Here is a 6,511-nt window from a genome sequence, read left to right as displayed (position 1 = left end):
GTTCGGAAGCTACAGACATTTATATGAGAAAACTGATATTCGGGATGTCTCATGTTTTGACAAACATCGCTCTCGCTCTGCCGCCTTTCACCGAAAATGCAGAGGTGTGACATCAGCGGTTATGGAAGATTGAGAAGCATCCAGTGCAAAAAAAAAGGTGAAATCTCTAGTTTCAAACTGACAGATTCCAATGGGGATTTTATCATTTATTCACATACCGGTGCGTCAATCGGCTCAAATTCAATGAGCTCCAATTCGTTTTGATGTCTTCTTTTTCAACTTCAAAATCTTCATTTAGCTCTTCTTCATTTGTTTCTTGCTGTTACAGAAAATGAAAATTGAATCTGAAAGACTCGGCAGATGAATTACAGAGGATTTGAACTGAAACCTGGTCAACTGCTTGGAAGACAGCTATGCTCACAAGTATACCAACAAAACTCACGTGATTCACTGTGGCCTGGCACCATCGACAAGTCAATCCATATCCTCACCGTCATTGCTGGCGACAGCAATAAAATGTCTTCCACGAAATGGCTCTTTGGTCTAGGGGTATGATTCTCGCTTTGGGTGCGACAGGTCCCGGGTTCAAATCCGGGACGAGCACTTTAACAGTCTGAGACAAGCGGATCTTTGTTTACTGGTTGGAGGGGCAACTGCAATCCCTGGAGTATAGGACGAGGTGGCTGAGTGATTAAGGCAATGGACTGCTAATCATTTGTGCTCTCCACTAGTGGCTTCAACATGTATTAATTTCTTCCTTGATTAAAAATCTGTAATTTTAACCGGTACTGGTTACCTTCAGACGAGTCCTGTGACACTTGTGGGGGTCGTAGAGCAAAACTGAGAACGGCATTGTGTTTGTTAGAGTCTCCCCTTTCCATAGAATGGTCAAACAATTTTGTTGGTCAAACCGTTCGGAAGCTACAGACATTTATATGAGAAAACTGATATTCGGGATGTCTCATGTTTTGACAAACATCGCTCTCGCTCTGCCGCCTTTCACCGAAAATGCAGAGGTGTGACATCAGCGGTTATGGAAGATTGAGAAGCATCCAGTGCAAAAAAAAAGGTGAAATCTCTAGTTTCAAACTGACAGATTCCAATGGGGATTTTATCATTTATTCACATACCGGTGCGTCAATCGGCTCAAATTCAATGAGCTCCAATTCGTTTTGATGTCTTCTTTTTCAACTTCAAAATCTTCATTTAGCTCTTCTTCATTTGTTTCTTGCTGTTACAGAAAATGAAAATTGAATCTGAAAGACTCGGCAGATGAATTACAGAGGATTTGAACTGAAACCTGGTCAACTGCTTGGAAGACAGCTATGCTCACAAGTATACCAACAAAACTCACGTGATTCACTGTGGCCTGGCACCATCGACAAGTCAATCCATATCCTCACCGTCATTGCTGGCGACAGCAATAAAATGTCTTCCACGAAATGGCTCTTTGGTCTAGGGGTATGATTCTCGCTTTGGGTGCGACAGGTCCCGGGTTCAAATCCGGGACGAGCACTTTAACAGTCTGAGACAAGCGGATCTTTGTTTACTGGTTGGAGGGGCAACTGCAATCCCTGGAGTATAGGACGAGGTGGCTGAGTGATTAAGGCAATGGACTGCTAATCATTTGTGCTCTCCACTAGTGGCTTCAACATGTATTAATTTCTTCCTTGATTAAAAATCTGTAATTTTAACCGGTACTGGTTACCTTCAGACGAGTCCTGTGACACTTGTGGGGGTCGTAGAGCAAAACTGAGAACGGCATTGTGTTTGTTAGAGTCTCCCCTTTCCATAGAATGGTCAAACAATTTTGTTGGTCAAAGCGTTCGGAAGCTACAGACATTTATATGAGAAAACTGATATTCGGGATGTCTCATGTTTTGACAAACATCGCTCTCGCTCTGCCGCCTTTCACCGAAAATGCAGAGGTGTGACATCAGCGGTTATGGAAGATTGAGAAGCATCCAGTGCAAAAAAAAAGGTGAAATCTCTAGTTTCAAACTGACAGATTCCAATGGGGATTTTATCATTTATTCACATACCGGTGCGTCAATCGGCTCAAATTCAATGAGCTCCAATTCGTTTTGATGTCTTCTTTTTCAACTTCAAAATCTTCATTTAGCTCTTCTTCATTTGTTTCTTGCTGTTACAGAAAATGAAAATTGAATCTGAAAGACTCGGAAGATGAATTACAGAGGATTTGAACTGAAACCTGGTCAACTGCTTGGAAGACAGCTATGCTCACAAGTATACCAACAAAACTCACGTGATTCACTGTGGCCTGGCACCATCGACAAGTCAATCCATATCCTCACCGTCATTGCTGGCGACAGCAAAAAAATGTCTTCCACGAAATGGCTCGTTGGTCTAGGGGTATGATTCTCGCTTTGGGTGCGAGAGGTCCCGGGTTCAAATCCCGGACGAGCCCTTTAACAGTCTGAGACAAGCGGATCTTTGTTTACTGGTTGGAGGGGCAACTGCCATCCCTGGAGTATCGGACGAGGTGGCTGAGTGATTAAGGCAATGGACTGCTAATCATTTGTGCTCTCCACTAGTGGCTTCAACATGTATTAATTTCTTCCTTGATTAAAAATCTGTAATTTTAACCGGTACTGGTTACCTTCAGACGAGTCCTGTGACACTTGTGGGGGTCGTAGAGCAAAACTGAGAACGGCATTGCGTTTGTTAGAGTCTCCCCTTTCCATAGAATGGTCAAACAATTTTGTTGGTCAAACCGTTCGGAAGCTACAGACATTTATATGAGAAAACTGATATTCGGGATGTCTCATGTTTTGACAAACATCGCTCTCGCTCTGCCGCCTTTCACCGAAAATGCAGAGGTGTGACATCAGCGGTTATGGAAGATTGAGAAGCATCCAGTGCAAAAAAAAAGGTGAAATCTCTAGTTTCAAACTGACAGATTCCAATGGGGATTTTATCATTTATTCACATACCGGTGCGTCAATCGGCTCAAATTCAATGAGCTCCAATTCGTTTTGATGTCTTCTTTTTCAACTTCAAAATCTTCATTTAGCTCTTCTTCATTTGTTTCTTGCTGTTACAGAAAATGAAAATTGAATCTGAAAGACTCGGCAGATGAATTACAGAGGATTTGAACTGAAACCTGGTCAACTGCTTGGAAGACAGCTATGCTCACAAGTATACCAACAAAACTCACGTGATTCACTGTGGCCTGGCACCATCGACAAGTCAATCCATATCCTCACCGTCATTGCTGGCGACAGCAATAAAATGTCTTCCACGAAATGGCTCTTTGGTCTAGGGGTATGATTCTCGCTTTGGGTGCGACAGGTCCCGGGTTCAAATCCGGGACGAGCACTTTAACAGTCTGAGACAAGCGGATCTTTGTTTACTGGTTGGAGGGGCAACTGCAATCCCTGGAGTATAGGACGAGGTGGCTGAGTGATTAAGGCAATGGACTGCTAATCATTTGTGCTCTCCACTAGTGGCTTCAACATGTATTAATTTCTTCCTTGATTAAAAATCTGTAATTTTAACCGGTACTGGTTACCTTCAGACGAGTCCTGTGACACTTGTGGGGGTCGTAGAGCAAAACTGAGAACGGCATTGTGTTTGTTAGAGTCTCCCCTTTCCATAGAATGGTCAAACAATTTTGTTGGTCAAACCGTTCGGAAGCTACAGACATTTATATGAGAAAACTGATATTCGGGATGTCTCATGTTTTGACAAACATCGCTCTCGCTCTGCCGCCTTTCACCGAAAATGCAGAGGTGTGACATCAGCGGTTATGGAAGATTGAGAAGCATCCAGTGCAAAAAAAAAGGTGAAATCTCTAGTTTCAAACTGACAGATTCCAATGGGGATTTTATCATTTATTCACATACCGGTGCGTCAATCGGCTCAAATTCAATGAGCTCCAATTCGTTTTGATGTCTTCTTTTTCAACTTCAAAATCTTCATTTAGCTCTTCTTCATTTGTTTCTTGCTGTTACAGAAAATGAAAATTGAATCTGAAAGACTCGGCAGATGAATTACAGAGGATTTGAACTGAAACCTGGTCAACTGCTTGGAAGACAGCTATGCTCACAAGTATACCAACAAAACTCACGTGATTCACTGTGGCCTGGCACCATCGACAAGTCAATCCATATCCTCACCGTCATTGCTGGCGACAGCAATAAAATGTCTTCCACGAAATGGCTCTTTGGTCTAGGGGTATGATTCTCGCTTTGGGTGCGACAGGTCCCGGGTTCAAATCCGGGACGAGCACTTTAACAGTCTGAGACAAGCGGATCTTTGTTTACTGGTTGGAGGGGCAACTGCAATCCCTGGAGTATAGGACGAGGTGGCTGAGTGATTAAGGCAATGGACTGCTAATCATTTGTGCTCTCCACTAGTGGCTTCAACATGTATTAATTTCTTCCTTGATTAAAAATCTGTAATTTTAACCGGTACTGGTTACCTTCAGACGAGTCCTGTGACACTTGTGGGGGTCGTAGAGCAAAACTGAGAACGGCATTGTGTTTGTTAGAGTCTCCCCTTTCCATAGAATGGTCAAACAATTTTGTTGGTCAAACCGTTCGGAAGCTACAGACATTTATATGAGAAAACTGATATTCGGGATGTCTCATGTTTTGACAAACATCGCTCTCGCTCTGCCGCCTTTCACCGAAAATGCAGAGGTGTGACATCAGCGGTTATGGAAGATTGAGAAGCATCCAGTGCAAAAAAAAAGGTGAAATCTCTAGTTTCAAACTGACAGATTCCAATGGGGATTTTATCATTTATTCACATACCGGTGCGTCAATCGGCTCAAATTCAATGAGCTCCAATTCGTTTTGATGTCTTCTTTTTCAACTTCAAAATCTTCATTTAGCTCTTCTTCATTTGTTTCTTGCTGTTACAGAAAATGAAAATTGAATCTGAAAGACTCGGCAGATGAATTACAGAGGATTTGAACTGAAACCTGGTCAACTGCTTGGAAGACAGCTATGCTCACAAGTATACCAACAAAACTCACGTGATTCACTGTGGCCTGGCACCATCGACAAGTCAATCCATATCCTCACCGTCATTGCTGGCGACAGCAATAAAATGTCTTCCACGAAATGGCTCTTTGGTCTAGGGGTATGATTCTCGCTTTGGGTGCGACAGGTCCCGGGTTCAAATCCGGGACGAGCACTTTAACAGTCTGAGACAAGCGGATCTTTGTTTACTGGTTGGAGGGGCAACTGCAATCCCTGGAGTATAGGACGAGGTGGCTGAGTGATTAAGGCAATGGACTGCTAATCATTTGTGCTCTCCACTAGTGGCTTCAACATGTATTAATTTCTTCCTTGATTAAAAATCTGTAATTTTAACCGGTACTGGTTACCTTCAGACGAGTCCTGTGACACTTGTGGGGGTCGTAGAGCAAAACTGAGAACGGCATTGTGTTTGTTAGAGTCTCCCCTTTCCATAGAATGGTCAAACAATTTTGTTGGTCAAAGCGTTCGGAAGCTACAGACATTTATATGAGAAAACTGATATTCGGGATGTCTCATGTTTTGACAAACATCGCTCTCGCTCTGCCGCCTTTCACCGAAAATGCAGAGGTGTGACATCAGCGGTTATGGAAGATTGAGAAGCATCCAGTGCAAAAAAAAGGTGAAATCTCTAGTTTCAAACTGACAGATTCCAATGGGGATTTTATCATTTATTCACATACCGGTGCGTCAATCGGCTCAAATTCAATGAGCTCCAATTCGTTTTGATGTCTTCTTTTTCAACTTCAAAATCTTCATTTAGCTCTTCTTCATTTGTTTCTTGCTGTTACAGAAAATGAAAATTGAATCTGAAAGACTCGGAAGATGAATTACAGAGGATTTGAACTGAAACCTGGTCAACTGCTTGGAAGACAGCTATGCTCACAAGTATACCAACAAAACTCACGTGATTCACTGTGGCCTGGCACCATCGACAAGTCAATCCATATCCTAACCGTCATTGCTGGCGACAGCAAAAAAATGTCTTCCACGAAATGGCTCGTTGGTCTAGGGGTATGATTCTCGCTTTGGGTGCGAGAGGTCCCGGGTTCAAATCCCGGACGAGCCCTTTAACAGTCTGAGACAAGCGGATCTTTGTTTACTGGTTGGAGGGGCAACTGCCATCCCTGGAGTATAGGACGAGGTGGCTGAGTGATTAAGGCAATGGACTGCTAATCATTTGTGCTCTCCACTAGTGGCTTCAACATGTATTAATTTCTTCCTTGATTAAAAATCTGTAATTTTAACCGGTACTGGTTACCTTCAGACGAGTCCTGTGACACTTGTGGGGGTCGTAGAGCAAAACTGAGAACGGCATTGCGTTTGTTAGAGTCTCCCCTTTCCATAGAATGGTCAAACAATTTTGTTGGTCAAACCATTCGGAAGCTACAGACATTTATATGAGAAAACTGATATTCGGGATGTCTCATGTTTTGACAAACATCGCTCTCGCTCTGCCGCCTTTCACCGAAAATGCAGAGGTGTGACATCAGCGGTTATGGAAG

General features: G+C 43.0%; 2 non-coding genes across 2 annotated transcripts; both read left to right on the top strand.

Moving 5' to 3' along the window:
• Positions 1-2,356: 2,356 nt before the first annotated feature.
• Positions 2,357-2,428, top strand: trnap-ugg (transfer RNA proline (anticodon UGG)). The gene has a single exon. It is a non-coding gene; the product is annotated as a tRNA-Pro (tRNA).
• A 3,575-nt stretch (positions 2,429-6,003) lies between these two features.
• On the top strand, positions 6,004-6,075 carry trnap-ugg (transfer RNA proline (anticodon UGG)). The gene has a single exon. It is a non-coding gene; the product is annotated as a tRNA-Pro (tRNA).
• Positions 6,076-6,511: the final 436 nt, after the last annotated feature.

The sequence above is a fragment of the Salvelinus fontinalis genome, chromosome 33 (assembly GCF_029448725.1).
Source record: "Salvelinus fontinalis isolate EN_2023a chromosome 33, ASM2944872v1, whole genome shotgun sequence".
Taxonomy (NCBI): Eukaryota; Metazoa; Chordata; class Actinopteri; order Salmoniformes; family Salmonidae; genus Salvelinus; species Salvelinus fontinalis.
The sequence above is the reverse complement of the archived record's forward strand: the minus strand, read 5'-3'. Positions and strand labels throughout refer to the sequence as shown.